The following is an 18,903-nucleotide window of genomic DNA, read 5'->3' on the forward strand; positions in this document are numbered from 1 at the left end:
TGTTTTCTCTCTGGAGAGCCGTTCAGTCGAGACCCACTCACGCAGCCAGGAGAAACGGCGCCCGGGGAAGTTGAGCAAAAACGGAGGCGGGAGAGCAGGCGGACAACTTTCCCAGCTGGGCACGGGGGAGAACCCACAGCCGCAGCACCCCAGGACCGGGGAAGGTTACATGGGCTACAGGCGGGTGGGCTTCCCCGTGGCCTCGGGGGACACTGTCTCCCCCCGGCGGGCCAGCAGCTGCAGCAGCGCCGAATCCGGGAGCGCTCGGTCCCCGCCCGCGGGGGGTCACCGGCTGCCGCGGCAAGCCGGACCGAACGCAGCGGGAGGGCCGCTCTCTCCCGGCGTGCCCGGCAGAACCTCCCGCAGCCCGCCGGAGGTGGCCCCCCCAGCGGCGGGGCTCTGCACCCCGCCTAACCGCCCGCTCGCCCCGCTCCGCCACAGGGGCTGGCCTGGGGGGAGGGCTTCGCGTCACCGGATCTCGTGGCGCCGGCAGCGGGGCGGCGTTACGGAGCACCCCGGGAGCGGCGGGGGGGCGGGCGGGGGTCCCGGGCGGGGCCGGCATCGCCGCGGCTGGCTGCGGCCGCGGTGGCGGCGGCGCGCCGCCTCGCCTCCCCTCGCCTCGCCTGGCCGCTCGCCGCCGCGGAGGGGCGGCGCTGCCTCCCCGCACTCCCCCTCCCGGCGCCCCCGCTCCATCTCCGGGAAGGGCGCGGGGAGCCCCACGCTCCCCCTCGGCGCGGCAGCGGAGTTTGAGCGGGCGGTGAGGGCTTGGGTGCGATGCCGTGTTAGCCGGGGGGAAGGGGCGCGAGTTGCCGGAGCTGTGGCTGGCACCATGGGCACCGGGCTGGGGGGCGCAGCGGCCGGGCTCCCTGCGCGCTCCGGCTGAGCCCGGAGATGTGCCGGCGCCCTGTGGAAATATTTTGGAAATAGCGCGGAGCGGTCCGAGGAGGACGGACGGCACAGCGTTTCATCAGCTGAGAGGAGGTTGCCCGGCGGTGCTGTGTAGGCAAGTAAGTGCTCGTTTTCTGCTGCCTTTTCGCTGCGTTACCTTCGTCTCGAGTGACTTTTTTTTTTTTTTTTTTTTTTGCGGCTGTTGATCGCCAGCTCCTGGTTTGCAGGCAGGATGGTCGGCGGCGCCAGCGGCAGTTTGCAGGCGTTGAGGTGCGGGAGGTTTGTGGCTGGGATTGCAGGGGAGCCCCGCTCCAACTCTGCCGGAGTCCGGCGTGGTCATCCCGCCGGTGCGGATCTCCGGCGTGGTAGCCAGGAAGGAAGCACAGTGTCCCACTGCTTCCTACTTCTGCAGCTGTTAAGAGGTGATGACTTCTTATAGACGTTAATATAAGTGCCTTGTCCTTTGTGCTGAGCTGTAACTAAATTCTAGGAATCCCTTAATTGCTTTCCATGAGTGCTTCTGGTAGTAGAAAGGCAGAGTGCATGCTAACATTTCAGACCCACTTAAGATAGGTTTACCCATGGATCAAGATAGTGAACCCAGAGTTCTGATTTTTATGCTTTTAACTTTCTTGTTCCCTACCTAGTGATTTTCTTTGAGATGCTTTTGCTGTGAGGATATGGGTTGCCTAGCCCTGTTTGTTTGCTTGCTTACTTTTAGCCTATGGATATTTATTACTGTACTTGACATTGCCATTAAACACAAAGTTGACTGTAATTTATTTCAGTATATAGAGCATGGTTTTCAGGCAGGGGACTAATTCTGCTCTTGGAGGAACTCCACTTCAAAGGAGGAGGCCCATGGGGCTGTAATCTCTTGCTAAAAACTGAGAGAGCTCAGAGCGGACTTGTCACTCTGCAAAGAATGAATTCTGTTGACCTTTCAGCACTGATAGCATATAAGCTAAGCAGCCTATTTTCCCGTATCTATGAAACACCTGTCTCTGAAATGCAGGGGATAGAGCTGTGAATTCTGGGCAGGTTTGGGAGAGAAAGAACTTCAGACAATGTTAAATTAACTTTACTCGTATTGGTTTCCTTGGTGTCTTCTCTATGAGCCTGAAAACTACAATCTTTTACAGTGACCTTGATGTACGCTCTGTTCTAACACGAAAGCAGCACAGAATAAAAGCATTTTCATAGATTTATAGCTAAGCTCTGACATTTCACTAAATGCTCAGTCAGTTCCAGTGAATGTGGTAGTTTTTGCAGGGGCACTGTGCATGGTATGTGTGTAGGAAATAAGTTGGAGAAATAACTCACTAATAGTGATGAAAGTGTAAATTGCAATGTTGGTAGTATATGCTCCAGCAAAAATGTCACTGTGTGAAATGTTTGTTGAGTTTTGGATGTTTCATTTTCTAATCAGCGAGGTCTCTAGCAAAAGTGATGTGTGGGTGTGTGTGGCAATCTCCGAGCTTCCCAGGTTATAATGCACTTTGATTTGTCAGCAGCAAGAGATCTTTTTATGCACTGAAATACACATTTTTACATAGATGCAATATTGACATAATAAGATTAAAAGATGCTGAGATGTCAGTGTGGTGGACATGTAACTAACTCAAGTTTATAGCAGAAAGATAAAGTAAGCCTCTCCTGTAATGGTGGATGGAGATCACCATGGGGAAGCTGGCTAAGGGGAGTGTCATTTGTTTCAGTGCAGTTTATGGAGAGTGTTCCTGGGGTTCATATTTCTGACTCTGAAGATACTGTGTAACATGATTAGAATAACTGTTGCTAGACAGTGGGACGCAAACCTATCCATTACTTAAACCACTCAGCATCTCCTGTGCCATATCAAAAAAAGTAGTTTTTAGCAAAGTCTGCCTATGGTTTTATTGTAGTAATTCCTTCCTCTGTTGCAGAGTGGCAGACTTTCTCTAGGCATGTGCAAGGGAGATCATAAAACACTGAAACATGCACTGAATTCATTTGGGCTACATATTACATTCAAGATTTCCATGATTAACCTAAGTAACTGCTTATACCTGATTATGTAAATAAATGGGGTTTAAAAACTGTATCGGCTTTGTCACTTCTGATGCATGTTACGAAGCCCTTCCTTTTCTTTTTAGTGCTTCAAACTAATCTAATGCTGTACTTACTTTTTGCCTGGAGAGGAAGCAAGCATAATTTAATGATGCATCATTTGGCTTTTGCAGTATCTTGTCCCATAGCTATGAGATAATCTAATGAAGGTTCCCATCACTGAATGAAAGAACATGGTGCTCTAGACTTCCACTTACAGCCAGGTTTTCACTCTGGTACATGCCCAAAGAACTGAGTTTTCACAGGGTTTGATAGGAAAAAAGAAACACTTATTTTTCTGTTCTTCTGTTAAAAACTTGAAAAGAAAGGGGAAGAGGTCTTTAAAGATATAATTTAAAACAATGACTTTAAGATATTAATCCAATCCCTTTATCTCCATGTATTTTTTTTTTTATCTTTTACTTGGTACTTGTCAGAAAGCCTTTCTGTGTATTAATACTTCAGTTTAAAATGTGTGTAGTTCTTAATTTTAAAAATTCAGGATTGGCCATCATACAGTTCACTGTCAAGCTATTCTAGTATCCTCTTTAATGTTCAGTATCCCAGTTTGCTTCTATCTTTTGAATCATAGATTTCCAAAGTACAGTATACTCAACTGTAGAGCATGCATTTTTATTTTAATACTATGCAAATCACTAACAGAGAAGATGTTGATTTGGTTCAGATATTTCAGGGCAAGCCCAGAGATTACATTTCTTTCCCGATTTTTTTTGTGTTTGCTCAGACATGCTGTTTGTCTTGTCAGGCATAACTTTCATGAACTGACAGAAAGATCTGTAAGCAAAATTAAACATATCAACAGTTCAGCATGTTTTTTTCTCGTCAGCCCAACCCAGTTGCATGTGTCATTTCTATCTATTAACCTTAAATCAAATATTAAGACAAACAAACAAACAAGAGATGTAGTCTGCTCTCAGTTCTTCCCTCTGAAGTTCTCGGATAAATAACTTTTCTTCATGCTCATAATTTAGCACTGGTCCTTGTGCCTGAGCTACTAGGAAAACTGTGATCCTCTCAGTATTTCTTATGAGTAGTCATCACCAGGTCTGCTTGTATGCATTATTGAAAAGGTAAGGAGTTGTAGTGAATTATAAAAAATGTCAAATGGATTTAATGTATAGTGTTTCTTGACCCTTCCCATGGCTGTGCTTTCAGCTCAGGTTTCCAGGGAGAGGACTGAATGTGGGTGGATTGAATCCCAATTTGAGTCTGCTGCATCAACATGTACCTCTGGCAGGATGCTGTGGCATTGGCTCAGTATGATTACACATCTGACCTTCTGTATTTGCCTTGAGTTTTACCTACCCAAACTGGAAGAGTTAGAAAGCCTTACTGTCATTATGGCCAACCTAGATTTTCTGCATTCCTGTTGCAGATCAGAGGAAGGAGAGAAAGCATACATGAAAAAGAAAAAAAACAAACCAAACCAAAACACAACAGATCATGGCTCAAAGATAACAGTTCTAATCAACACCAGGGAATGCAGTGGAGGCACAGCCAGTGAAATTCACATATATACTTAGTTATTCAAGAGAGAAATCATTATCCTTCTTGAGAGATTGATTTAGTAGGTGATATGTCTACTCCTAATGAAGTAGAGGAGCTACGTGATTTGGAAACAAAGCTTTTTTTTTCCACTGTGCACTTCAGATGTAGCTGTCACTGTCACTTGGGACTCTCAGCTTTATCTTCAGAATTAGCTTGAGTTGGCTGAAAGAGTTGGAACGGTCAGCTGTGTGATGAGTCTGGTGGTGCAGGAGCCAAGGGCTGGGTTGTTTCCTGGCGACTTGCTCTCTTCAATTTCATAAAGTAATGAGTAGAGGGGTGAGATGTTTGGGTTGAGGTTAATGTCATAACTGGTTCTCTGGATTACTTTGGGTAGTGTTGAACAAAACCCTAAAAGTTCTTCACTGTGATACTATTGTGAGACTAACAGTAGATTTGAGTTACATAAGTATAATTGTTCTAAAAGCTGGGGTTGGGGTTTTGCATGTGAGGGCAAAACATGGATAAATGATACTGCTGGACAAGGTTTGCTGTGCCTCTGAAGTATTCAAAATGACTTAGTGATAAGGCATGGGTGGCTTATGGAAGGCTGTGCTGTACCTTCCACTGTGAAAAGCAGGAGGTCCCCCATGCCAGGATCTGAACAGAGCTGAACAGTCTTGCCCTGTGGGTGGAAGCGGATGTTCCCAAAGTGGAACAAGCCCTGGAGCAGAGTGAAAGTCCTGTACTGGTGCTCACAGGGTGCTTTTCAACAGCCACTGAAATTCCTGTGTGAGATACGGTTGAGGTAAAGACACTGATGTTTTACTGCTTTAGTACTGGCACTGATACTGCCTGTGAAAGAATTCATGGCTTCAGAGATGCTGTGAGTGAAATTGATTGTTGGCTCAATTGATTATTCTGCAGATAGTTATCATCTTGAGAGTGTTGGATTTTTTATTTTTTTCTTATAAAGTATTTGTTATCTGATGTTAGATTTGGTTGTTCCTTCCATGGTTGGGTGAGATTTTGTTTCAAAGGTGTGCTTTTAAAGCAGATGACATTGAGCACTTCTGAAGCATTGGGTAGAGCTTCTGAGATAACATTATCAGAGGAGGAATAGTTTATTCATCAGATTATTCTAAAGTTTGGGTTTATGATACTGTTTTCAATCTCAGTTTATTTATTCAAATAGTGGACAGCGTACTGGCTTTATTATTGAAGGTCTTAGAAATGACTGTTTAAGTAAATTTTATGTTGCTTTTGGTCAAATTATTTAAATAGACTTACATTTAACTGTGAGCAAAAGCTGTCTGAATAAAACAAAACACATACCTTTTTCCTCTTCACCTGTTGTATTATAATTATTTAAAAGAATATGACAACCCATAAAGAAGTAAGAATGAGAATGCTGTTGATGACATCCTTCTTCCCCTTTCTGTCAAAAACTAAAGGGTATTTGAAATCATCCTGTGCAGATGACAAAATCTGATGAGTGATAGTAATCCTACCTTCTGATTCTTTCTTGTTGTAAAGACTATTTTTCTATTTTTGTTGAATTTAGTGTAAAAATGTCACTGATTTCAAAAGGTATAATATTAAGGTCTTGGAAATCTTCTCAAAGTTTGATACTCATACTTAATATAATTGTTAATATGTGCCTTACTATAAAGCATTTGTTCTTACTTAGAGAATTGGTTCTGAAATTCTTTCTATGAAATGCTTTGCTATTTCTAAATATATATTCATTCAAAATTATTATGATAGCTTTTTTTAGTTGCTACACATGGCAAAATGTTTCGCTTGACTATTTTAACAGTTGTGAATAATGAACTGTATGTTTCAGCTTCTGCAACACAAATGGACATTGATTTTATTTGGCTTGCTTTTGACCCCTAAAGAAGTAAAGCAATTAGAATGATGCTTGTAAGAGAACTGTCTTCTCTCTCTCCTATCTTTTAAAATATATTATAAATAGCCTTTGAGAACTGATCTACGTTAATCAGATTTTTTTTCAAGTGAAAAAGGAGGGGAAAATTATCAGCTCTGCAGTTGTCTTGCAGCTCTAGGTTTCATCACACACAGCTGTCTGCCTGTATCTATTTACCGGTTGGTATTGCAGCTGTATGTTCCTGAATGCAGCAAAATTCACGAACAGTTCTTTGCGCAACTGTTATAATCAGTGTTTAAGTAGCAAATATTTATGTGGCAATATAAGAATTGGGTCCATGCAGAGCAGTTGTCATCATGTAGCAAAGCACACACTGATGCATGCATAGAGCTCATCACTGAAGATAGATTTTGACTAAAAATCAGCATCAAACCTGCGTCTCTATGGGTTTTAACATTTGGAGTCCTTTCATTCTCATTCTGTGGGTTATGTGTTTTGCTTTTTTATGAAACAACTTTATGAACATACTGTGTAATATATAATAAAAAGTATTTTCAAAATCAGCATTAGGCTTTAATAACATGGAGGAATGGATGTAAAAGCAAACTGGGGTTACAGTTCTGAGGAGCCAGAGCAGTTAACACGTAATGAATGGGGCATGATCGGCCACTCCCAGGGGTGCAGTTAGTGGCAGGGCTCCCTGCTGGCAAACTAACAAACTCTATTTATGTAAGTACAAGAATACCTACAGTATTGCTTTTTCAGCTGAAGGAACTTCTCAATCAAATACAGTGCTGTTTGTGAAGTAATTTTAGTGGAGGAAGCCTGCTGTAACTGTGCTAGTCATTCCAAGCAAAGTATACAGAAATCATGACAGCATCTGATCATTATCACCTCTTGTTTTTCTTTAACTTGCTGAGATTAGGAAGGACCTTCCTGGGTAATTGAATGCACAAGTAGAGAATTTCTTTCTACACTATGTCATTAGTCTTTCAGCTAGTTAGTTCTTAAGCATCTGTAGTAATGGTTCATCATATGCTTCTTTTCACAAGTTACTGTCTTATGCAGTTTTGAGGTTGCCTGAGGTATTTTCTTGTGATATCTAAATTAAAATTGCCTAAATTTTAGTTTATTAATCTAATTTATATAGCAAGTTTCCTTTTCACTACCTTAAATAGCCTGCTAGTAATCTGAGCTGATCTCACTGATCAGTGATTATGCATTATTTTTGTTGTGTTATTATCTATGTTCTTAATGACTTTTATACACCTATATATGTTTGCAAAGTTTTCTGTTAGTTTAAAAAAAACTATACACCTTCCTGTTCTTGGTATATGGACTATATGTTTGTTCATTGCATACTTTGATTAATGGAGAAGTTCAGTTGTTAACAGTGATTTTATATTGACATTTATTGCTGTGTTGCTACACAACACGTCCTTTTATGAACCTCTTATTGCCTCTTTTTTAACCTCTTCTTAATGATATTACAGTAAGTTTTCCTGAAATTAAAATCTTAAGGTTAACCTAAAGGAATATTTATTTTCCTTGTTTAATACATTTTGCATCCAATTGATTGTTTTCTCAGGTCTGAGTTTCTGTGCTTTTTTTTTTTTTGGTGCTCTGCTTCTGTGTGTCTATGTACAACTCTTAATTAAGATTAATATATTATCCTTTTTATACTGTGTGTTTACAAGACCAAGTCTATGACTTTTCCCTTTGAAATCAGACTTGATTTTTGCTTTTATAGTTAACTCTTTGGTTTATATGTTAGCTGCAATCATCTAACTGCAGAAAAGTCATACTTTTTTGTCGAGAAGCATTTTGGGGAATGGGAAAAGAAAATATTTGGGGACAGGTTACCTTTTGGCAAATTACAAGAACATTATCCAGTATCTACTGAAAGTAACTAGATCTTTTCTGTTAAGTTCATACATTGTATACAGATCCTTTTCTTCAGTATTGAATAAGATTGCTTAGATCTTGTTAAGCGTATTTCCAGGTTTCAGCTCTGAACTAGATAATTTTTGCCTAAAAAATATAATTTAGCTTGATACAACTTTATTGTTTTCTGCAAGGAAATATGGGATTGAGGATATAGTTTGAATATATGGAAACATCAGATTTAGAGACTATTGCACTGTAGACTTTTTTATGTTATATTTGGGAAGAAGTAGAAAGCCTGCTTGGTGCATTCAGTTTCCCCGTCAATGTTGTTGCTTTATTGAATATTGTCTGTAAAAAAGCTGATAATGTGCCCAAGGTCATAATCTTAAAATAATTGCTGTAGAAAATATGTTTATCAAAAATAAGATGGGAAATTTTGCAAAGCAGGAAAGATACTAACGTGCAGATTGGTTGATATATCTGGTTAAGGAAGAAGTCTGTTATTCTGAGAGAGATATCCCTCAGATTCCTGTTAGGTGAAGCGAGTTTGGGGATGATGGTAAAACTTAGGAAGTGGTTTAAATATCAAAGAATCTTGATCCTTGAAAAAATGTTTTCTCATAATGGAGTGAAAAGAGGAGTCATATCTAGTGTGGCTGAATGGCCAGCACAGGGGGAGGACATCCAGTTCTGAGATGGTCATCAGGCAGTGGACCAGAATCTCTGCTCCCTCAGCCTCCAGGCTTTGTGGCTGAAATGTCTGGAAGAAAGTATGGGATGTCAGCAGTGGAGAAAGACTCCTGTTGCACTTTTTGTTAGCTCTTTATTTCAGCCTTGTGAACCAAGTAGATTCAAGACAGCCTGCATTTGTGTAGGTAGTGAATCCAGCCAGAGTGATCTGGAGAAGCTCCTGTAAAGCTCTTGCACCTAGGGGAATGGATTTAAGGAATTTGCAGGCTGGTACAGCTTCCTGCTAAGCTCCTGACACTCAACGGGGTTTAAGATTGCATGATGCTGTGTTTTAGGAGAAGAGTTTTTCTCCAGTTGATCCAGACCAGCAGTTTTGCAAGAGACAGTCCTCAGAATATGGGATCTGCTTCAACACATTACATTATTTTCTTTCCTTACAAGAGTGTTTGCTACTGCAGATTCAAAGAATGCCTTTTGATGGTTTTAGTCTGTGTTCAGTTTCAGGAGGTGTTTATATTCTTAAACATTATGACAAAATATTGTGCCTGCTTATCCTAAAAAACAGTATCAGAGAAGAATCAAATATGTTTTCTACTGGGTAGCAGTAGGGAAAGATTAAGACCTGATCTGAAGTGCCTGTTTGAGAAATATCCCCAGACTTAGTGTATGCCCTCTAGTAATGAAGGGGACAAGCTACAAAAATTTGTTGTCACAGAAAATCACAGTCAGGAACCTGCAAATGCACGTGAACATATCTATATGTGCTTTTTTAGGAGAAGAAGATGTGGTGCAGCTGCTGACCTTAGACATTATAACTCTTTATACAGAGAGAGATAGGACCTTTAATGGGAATTCCTCACCCTAACTATGCATACTACGACAAAGCCAGGAGGTATTCTCTGAATCTCAATGCCAAAACCTTAAAGAAATCTATAAGCATCTTTTCCCTACTTTTTTTCTTAAAGGAATTAATTTAAATAAAGCATTCCTTATGCCAGTGAAATGTTTACCAAGTAGAGGAGAAGCTTTTAATGGCTTATAATGTGTTACGAAAGTCAGTAGTAATGACCATTCAGCAGATAGAGCTACGAGCTCTTTAAGTGTTATAAGATGCAGATAACATGTCAAATGCAGTGGTTCATTAGAAAGAATGATAGCAGTTGCTTAAGAATATTGATAGGGAACTCTGCTGTTTTTCACTCTGGGTTTTTATTACCACCTTTTGCTCTCAGGAGCATAAAATGATGTAACACTTTTCCTGCTAGCTACTGCATTGTAGTACTGACCACCATGTGTATATAGCAGTATGCCTTCTTTGATGGCTGCAGGACTGGAAGCCTGAGATCTCCAGTACCTGGAGTCAAAATATATATAAATATACTGTACGAAAAAAGGCAGAAAAATACAGTGGGTTTATGCTGTGATAGAGAGGATTTGTATGACCCTTGAAAAGAGGAAGAGTCAGATAGCTGCATTTCTAGACAAAGCAGAGAGAGAACTGCAAGAAGGACAGAAGCAGGGTGTTTGATGAGAGAACTACTGTCCATGTTCTTGAGGGGAAAGTGGTGCTTCCCAAGACTGCAATTGTTCAGTAATATTCAGAGTTACGTCCTTGAAATATGGACCTGCAACTCAGGCAGAAGAGTTCTGCCAGAGGCATGTTCCCTGTCCAAAAGAGAAATGGCTGGGAAAGACTCTATCTGTGTGATTGTTCTCCAAAAGTCCCATAGGTTCCCCATATTTAAAGCAGGATCTCATGTGCTGGAATTCAGTTGCATCCTTAGACAGACCACTCACTTTGGTGGGCCCTTTTGAGAATGTAGTTGAGATGCTCTGGTTCTTCAAGCTATTTGAGATAGGCCGCAGTGCACCACAAGCAAAATGGAAATTGGTGAGGTCCTCAGATTGTCTCATGTTAGGAGAGATGCAAAAGTGGCATCATCAGGATTTCTCCTCCTTTTTGCCCTACCATACATGTATATACATGTGTCTCTGGCGCAAGATAAATGCTGCAATAAATTTGGCTTCATACACACACAAGTTGTTATAATAGACTCTGCAGTGCTCAGGAGTTATGTGGAGATGAAGTGGAGTTACGGATCTCATTTCACAATTCTAATTTCCTTAGGAAAATTGTCTGGGCACCTTCCTTTCCAAGTGTAGAGTAGAGCTGGAACAAACAGCTGGAAGCACCTCTAAAGGCAACTGTAAAAGTGTAAAATTAAGATTCTGAGCTTTCTAAATACTAATTCTTCTTCAGATAAAGTAGATGAGAAGGAGGCTGCCTTCATGGATTGAGTGTCTATTTTGCTCCAGTTACAAACTGATATACAAGATTAACTTACGTTCCTCATTTTATGGCAGCAGAATTGCCTTTTCTGGATGGTGAGAAGTATTTTAGATCTTCCTACATATAGAATCTCTCTTTGCAGGTATTTAAAATGCTGGAAAAAACCTCAGCAGAAATGCTCACAAAAACCATACAGTGCTTTGAAGTTCTGCAATTACAGTTAAATGTCACTTTCTGCAGGTTTATGGCATGTAAATAGCTGGAGATGCTACTGCAGGGAAAGCTAGTTCTTTGTTTTTAAAAATACACATCTGCAGTAGTAACCTATATTTATGAATGTAGAAACTGTTCTGCTGTGTGTTCAAAACCTATGGTTTTGCCCAAAACACCCGTCTGTTTGTTCGTGAAAGCTTTTTCTTAGCTTAAAAAGAAGGTATAATTACAAAAATACCATCTTCTATTAGAGAGATTTTTTTTAACACCATCCATCTGAAATGCACTCTTGTATTTAGAAATTATGAGAAACAACCTGAAAACATGCTTTTAAGTACCGCAGAGTAATGCTAGACATCAAAATTATGGTCTCTTATACAAGCCAGTTGTTTTCACAGTACTGGGGCACATTCAGGATGCAGATTAGGGGCAGTATTTGACCTCTGAGTTTTTGACTGTGCAGACAAATCCAACACAGTGAGTACACATGCAAGAGGCTCTAGATTGGGAGTAACTGTGTATAGCAATAACACCTATCTATGCAACCTTTGATTTAGGATGAAGGTCCCCCTAGAGTCTGCAAGTCACATCTCTGTAGTGATGCTTAAAACTGTAAAAGAAAGGGAAGTAAAAAATCAATAAAAAGTAATTTATACAAATAATTACTGTAGGCAAAAATCATAGATCAGTGGAACATGCAGCCATCGGCTGGCTTGGGGTACTGGCATAGCCAGGTTCTTACTGCCAAACCTGCAGAGAGGCCAAGCCATGATGTACTGATTAATGCTAGTTCAGAAGGGACAGTTACTTTCTAATTTGTCCCACTGTTTTTGGTACCCCTAATAGATCTGCACCTGAGGGTGAATTTAAGCTCTGGACCTAGTGTCTCTGGATCTAGCATTTAAATATTCGCAGTAATGCTGTATGACACTGGTTCCAGTGATGTCTTGTTTGTGCGCACTGGTTGACCAAAAAGTGGTCTTCCTCTCAAATCCAGTACCTTTTTTTTTTTCCTAATTTTTCATCTGCTTCTGTATACCGCATTATTTCTGTGGTTTTGTCTAACACAATCAAGAAGAAAATGGAGAAGAGTCAGAGTTAGCTTTTATGTCAAAGTCTAGGGTCCAGGAAAGAAGGTTGCATGTTTAACCAAAACAAAGCTTGTTGTTATGAGTCATAAAATATAATAATTATTATTTCTTATGATGGAAAACTTGGTGTGTTACGTGCAGCAGATATCTAAAGTGAAGGATACCGCTACTCGTAATCAGAAGTCTTGTCAGTCCTGTAACTGCTGTAAAGGAGACACTGTTTGTTGTTCTCTGCATAGAGAAGTGGTTCTTGGCATAATCCTCATGGCAGCCATACTGCTGATTTCCCTACCAGCCTGCATGCGCTTGCTTGGAGCAAGAATGCAGGTGTTTTGTGAGAGCATGACAGGCATGATGTGTGATTGAATCAGCGCTGTCTTCCTTGACCACAGAGAGGATGTTCTTCTTCTGCAAGCTCAGTTTTCATCAGCCTGAGAAGCCTTTGATTTACTGAAATATGCAAGGCAGCTTCTGAAGTGTGAAACGATCCCACTCGTCTGAGTAGCTACCTGGTATCTGGGGCCTTACTGGAGTGCTCCCGTTGAAAGAAGATAGAAAATGCATATTGGAGGTTTCTGTGGTGGCACACTTTTTATTTACAAAGGTTGGGCATAATGTTTCTGTTACAGGTCAGTGACAACACTGCAGATAGCTGCTTGTGGCAAAAAACACCTTTGGGGTAAGCGTTGTGCCCCACAAACTTTGAGCTCTGTTTCTTCTCACAACCATGAGTGACATGATGTCTTTTCCTGTCTCCCGTCTTGCATGTTGTGGCTCTTCAAGCCTTTAGCTCCTGCGTTTGCAGTCCATCAGCACGAGGAAGGCCACGCATTACATTCTTTCTGGCCATCTTCTTGGGTGGTAGCTTACAGGACAGTGTGCAATTAGTTGTAATTGTTTATGAGATTCCTAGTTCTGAGACTTACTTGCTGGAAACGTGTGAGATCCTCAGCATAGTAATTGTATAATGGCATGAGATGATGTAAAAGTACCTAATTCAAATAAATTGTAAATGGAGAATGTTTCTTTGTTGTTCATGGGTACAGTAGTGAGCATAGATGGCACCTCTTTGAGATACAAGGTGCCATCATGATAGAAGTAAAAGTGCCTTGAGTGATGAAGGCTGTTGTCAACTCATCTGTAAAACTTCAGGTATAACATTTGTTTCTATTTCTGGTTACTGTTACATATATACAGTGAATATACTTCTCTTAAATTGTCATAAGGTTTATTTTTTGGGTTTTCAGCCAGCTTTTCCTGAAGGGATGACAAAATTGGTAATTTGAGAGCAGCTCATTGTAGTATTTTTGAGGATGGTACCTAGTTAGAGCTTCACATTTATGATTTCCCTGCCAGTATTTCTGTTGTATCCTTTACAGGCTTATCACTTGATGGTATATGTTTCCAACATGTGTACACATCTGTTTGTAATAGATACATATTTATATATCTGTGTTAAATATGATAGATACTAAGTGCTTATAAGCCTTGATAGCTGTGGAATTTGGAAATCTATGACAAGCCCATCTTCGATTGTGACAGTGGCCACATTATGTGTCTGGATGTTCTTGTGGCTTTTTTTAGACCTACATAAAGCACACGGTGGCCTGTGCTTGTACAGGAATTTACACTCTTTCAGATAATCTTTCTTAGTCTATGTACCCTCCTCAAATCTATTCAGAATCACAAGTGAGGATCATCTTCCTGGCCTGTTAAATCTTCTCTTTACATGCCTCTGCTGGTTCCTCCTGCCTCACATCAAGCTGAAGCTCTCTCTTTGTTTTCAAGGGTTTTGCTTAGTAAAGGGGAGCATTAGGTGCTAGGTATTTAGCAGCTTACTGAGATTTTTGTTCTTACCACTGGTCCACCACTATCTGAATTGCCTGTTCTGTCCCTTGAAATTTCCATAATACATTTTTCTGTCTCACACAAAAGTGAAAATGCTCTAGCTTTTATAATGTTCAGTTGTTGTCTTAACTTCTACTAGGATGCTTGCAGATGGTTTCTATCTGGAACTGATTTCAAGACTTAATGAGTTTTTTCAGTGGTTCATTTTGAATAGTTTCATATGAATAGTTTTATATAATTCAGTGAGATCTTAATGACTAATTTTCAAGTAATGGAAATTTCACCTTTTTTCATTTTTGTCCTGCTAATCCAATAATAGAATCTACTTAATATATGATGTTGCGTATTAAAACATACTGGCACAGAACATGAAAATAGTATTTCCTGTTTCAATAACTACTGTTGAATATTTAATTTAAAACTATTTAAGATACATTTATTCAGTGAAATTGTGGATGCCTGATATGAATGTTTTTAAACATCTGCCTTTAGGCAGTACATACGGGACAAGGGCAGATTACCTGGAAATGTACTTTCAGGTTGATAAAACATCCCTGTTTTGTTTATGGATGAGTCTTCAGCATTTGACCGCAGTCATGACAGTGGTTGGTGTTAGATTCCTTGAACTTAAACCCGTTTCCATTTGTTAAGCAACAGAAAATTCAAAGTGCTAATGTTGAGAGTTGAGTTTAAAATTACATGAAAAGGACTTAAGAACAAACAGCTCGAACAAGTGATATTACACATCTCAGCTTGAATGTACAGTGAATTAAAAAAAGCAGTGAATTGGTGAAGAGAAATTTTACTCTTGAATCTAGGCTGTGAAGATGTGAAGTGTGGGGAGACCCAAAAAGAAGATCTGGATCCTGGTGTGTGCTGCACCGACTCCTGCCCGAGTCCCCACCACCCTCATGAAAGGTTGGTGTGGGCAGCAAGCACTCAACTAGCCAGTGCTGGACAGCTGCATTGTTGACCTACCTCCTCCCTTTGAAAACATTTCTTTTTTTTTGTAATGCATACTCTCTTCCTCAGAGTTTGTCATCGAACACTAACATGGCAAACAGGCATACTGCTGGAAGAAAGGACTGGTGAACCCTTCTTAACTAGAGAGAACCTGGGCTGGGAGGTGGGTTTTGTGGGCTGATCAGAAGCTATGTGAACAACTGACAGTTAAACTGGCCTATTATTATTTTTTTCCAGATTGTTTTCTCTGTAATTTAGAGAGATTTTACCCCAGACTTTTCTATGTGTTATATTTTTCCTTATTGAATTTTAAGTGAATTTCAAACCTGTAAGTTGTTTTAATTTAAGCTTAGTTATTTAACTTCAACAATATCAAGTCTACTGAATAGAGTGAGATCTCAACAGGGAACTGGATCTTCTGAATTAGATTTACTCTGTGATCATCCCATAAGCCTGAGCAAGTTGCATACATTTCTTTTGGCTCATTTATCCCATTTAGCTTAAATTCATACTTCGTGGGCACATGGGTTAGTACTTTGAGACTTCATTAATAAATGGTTACATAAAGGCTTATTCCTGGTAGTTAGAGACAGTGGAGGCACGTAGTGTGTTAGATATAGATTTACATGTGTTTTTGGTTTCTTGGAGTATTTTTCATGATCTAGTAGCAAATTCCTGTATACTTGAAGTCATTACTTTCTCTGATGTAGTATTATCTTTTGGAAGAACATTACACAAGTCTGCAAAATAATTTAATTTGCTGCAGGAGCATTTAAAATGGATTTGTCTAAATCTATTCTTGACATAAATTAAATTTGATATGAAGTCATATTTGCTCATTTTCTAGTCTCTATCTTAATTGATGCATTGTAAGGAGGAACATTTGGAGGTCTTCGGGTTCACGAACTATAATAAGAACTTGAAGGAATCTCTGCGAGCATTTTTTCTGTGAATAGAGTCACAACTGCTAAATACATTTATTCTTTTTCTGCTACAGCACTGTAAAAGGAAAAAGTGGACTGTTATTTAAAAAGCTATAAATTCCCCAAACAAATTGCATTTTGTTTGTGTTTAAACAAACAGCTGAACATATGGGTTAATAACCTGTGCTACTTCTTAAGTTCTGACTTGAAAAAAAATCCTTTTCCAGTGTTAGTATGTAGTTTCAAAACTGCTGTAATTCCATGGGCAAATCTGGATACGGATTTGATATGATGTTACATTTTTCCTGTTAGAGGAGAGAATTAAAACTGAAATATAAGAGTCATTTGAAGGAAAGTGGAAAGATAGCCTTGTATGAAGCCATCTGGAAAACACTGTCAAACCAACTATTAACACTTGGTTCAGCCTCGCTATAGGCAGACATGCTAGCACAGGTGTCTGGCTTTTGCATTGACCAACACATAGACTTGCAGATCATGCACCCTCATGCAACATAAACTCTTGAATTCCTACTTTGCTCTTATTTACAGATGTAGGTAGCTTTTCTGCCAAGGCGTATGGTTTTGAGGGAATGATGCTAGTTTACAGAAACGCAATGGTTGTTAATAAGAATCAGATGCTTTGATAAGAAACCAGAACAGGGTTAGCATGGTTTCATCATCTTGCCAAAAGAAGACAGAGAGTTGTGGTCAATGGGGCAGAGTCTAGTTGGAGGCCTGTATCTAGTGGAGTCCATCGAGGATCAGTATTGGGACCAGTACTATTCAATATATTCACCAATGACTTGGATGAGGGAACAGAGTGCACTGTCAGCAAGTTTGCTGCTGACATCAAACTCGGAAGAGTGGCTGACAAGCCAGCAGGCTGTGCTGCCATCCAGTGAGACCTGGACAGACTGGAGAGTTGGGCGGGGAAAAATTTAATGAAATATAACAAGGGCAAGTGTAGAGTCTTGCATCTGGGCAGGAACAATCCCAGGTTCCAGTATAAGTTGGGGAACGACCTGTTGGAGAGCAGTGTAGGAGAAAGGGACCTGGGGGTCCTGGTGGACAGCAGGATGACCATGAGCCTGCACTGTACCCTTGTGGCCAAGAAGGCCAATGGCATCCTTGGGTGTATTAGAAGGGGTGTGGTTAGTAGGTCGAGAGAGGTTCTCCTCCCCCTCTACTCTGCCCTGGTGAGACCACATCTGGAATATTGTGTCCAGTTCTGGGCCTCTCAGTTCCAGAAGGACAGGGAACTGCTGGAGAGAGTCCAGCGCAGAGCCACAAAATTGATTGAGTGAAGCATCTCCCTTATGAGGAAAGGCTGAGGGAGCTGGGTCTCTTTAGCTTGGAGAAGAGGAGACTGAGGGGTGACCACATTAATGTTTACAAATATGTAAAGGATGAGCGTCACAAGGATGGAGCCAGGCTCTTCTTGGTGACAACCAATAATAAGACAAGGGGCAATGGGTACAAACTGGAACACAGGAGGTTCCACTTAAATATGAGAAGAAACTTCTTCTCAGTGAGGGTGACAGAACACTGGAACAGGCTGCCCAGGGAGGTTGTGGAGTGTCCTTCTCTGGAGACATTCAAAAACCCGCCTGGACGCCTTCCTGTGTAACCTCATCTGGGTGTTCCTGCTCAGGCAGGGGGATTGGACTAGGTGATCTTTCGAGGTTCCTTCTGATCCCTAACATTCTGTGATTCTGTGTGATTCTGTGATTCTGTATTAGGCATGTGTGTGTAGAATTAATGATGAGTACTGTGTAATTAGCATAGTAGTGACAGTGTAAGAGTCATCCCCTTCAAAAAGAGAGAGAAGATCTGTCCATCGTGATCCTGTCTGTCCCACAGCACCTTGTCAGTGACTCATTCTGTGGGTTGAATCAGCCAGCAGGTGTATTAGTTGCCGGTGTGAGACATTAAACCACTTACAACTTATGTTTTGCTTTCCTTGCACACTATATATGCTCCTTAGCAAAGATTTCTAGCGCCATTGCCTTTTTCTTCCACAGCTGTCTTGTTATTATAAAGCAACAACTGTAGTGGATACTCAGACTGCATCGCTGTTAAGACCATGCTTTGCTTAATAAGAAGTTATTGTTTCAATACAGTATTTTGGCACAGCATTGGGAATTGCATCATGTTTTCTGTCTAAGTGGGATAACCCACTGTGGTCTTGCATGTATTACGTTTAAGTAAATAGCTCTGTGGTCCCACCACTGTAGGACTTCGGTTCCTCCACAGCAGTTAATAAACCTGCAAGCAATGCTTTCATTTGTCTTCACTTTATTTTAAGGCGATAGGTTATCTATCAAGAATAAAAGCTCACATCCCTGATGGATGTATTAATTTCCAATAGGATTAATAATGGAGGCTGTTTTATCCAGCTATGCATTTGCACAAAACCTTTAGGAAATTTTATTGTCAGTGTTCCTCCCCCTGTGACCCATTTTGCTGAGACCGAGAGTGGAGAAGAGACTGAAAACTAATAAATGCTTTTGGAGATGTTCAGACATGCAAGTATTTCTCACATGTTCACCCTTGTGTGGGCATACACATGCGGCATGATAACACGAACTTCATTTTCTTACCCAATCAAATTTAAAAATAGTGACA

General features: G+C 40.7%; 1 protein-coding gene across 1 annotated transcript in view; it reads left to right on the forward strand.

Moving 5' to 3' along the window:
- The first annotated feature begins 912 nt into the window (after window positions 1–912).
- The window catches only part of SNTG1 (syntrophin gamma 1), a 329,768-nt gene continuing 311,777 nt past the window's right edge, over window positions 913–18,903 (forward strand). The window contains exon 1 of the mRNA XM_065629093.1: window positions 913–1,007. The gene's annotated coding sequence lies outside the window, so the exon portion shown is untranslated. The remainder of the gene's footprint in view (window positions 1,008–18,903) is intronic.

Source organism: Caloenas nicobarica, chromosome 2 (genome assembly GCF_036013445.1).
Source record: "Caloenas nicobarica isolate bCalNic1 chromosome 2, bCalNic1.hap1, whole genome shotgun sequence".
Taxonomy (NCBI): Eukaryota; Metazoa; Chordata; class Aves; order Columbiformes; family Columbidae; genus Caloenas; species Caloenas nicobarica.